Here is a 458-nt window from a genome sequence, read left to right as displayed (position 1 = left end):
CTCCCTTACCTTTACCATTCGCGCGGAAAACTAAGCGATGCAGTTTCCGGAGGAAAAACTGCATACACACACAAGACTGAAATTCCTCCAGCGCGCCCATCCAATATGATTCGTGTGTACGTTGAAGGGGTGCCCGTGGATGCTTTAGTGGATACTGGTGCGGCTTTGTCAGTTATGAATGTTCATTTGTGTTCCCGTCTGAAGAAAGTTATGACGCCTTACGATGGTCCCACGCTGGTTGCAGCCGAAGGGAACACTATTCGACCTGCTGCCTTCTGTACTGCGCGTGTACTTATCGATGACATTCTCCATCACATACAGTTTGCTGTGCTATACCCGTGCTCTCACCAGCTGATTTTGGGATGGGATTTTCTATCTTCTGCCTCTGCTGCTATTTGTTGTGGGCAGCGTGTCATACACCTTACCGACACCGAACACTTGCTTGGCGAAGAAAACAC

Source organism: Dermacentor silvarum, chromosome 7 (assembly GCF_013339745.2).
Source record: "Dermacentor silvarum isolate Dsil-2018 chromosome 7, BIME_Dsil_1.4, whole genome shotgun sequence".
Taxonomy (NCBI): domain Eukaryota; kingdom Metazoa; phylum Arthropoda; class Arachnida; order Ixodida; family Ixodidae; genus Dermacentor; species Dermacentor silvarum.
This window is presented reverse-complemented; position numbering follows the sequence as displayed.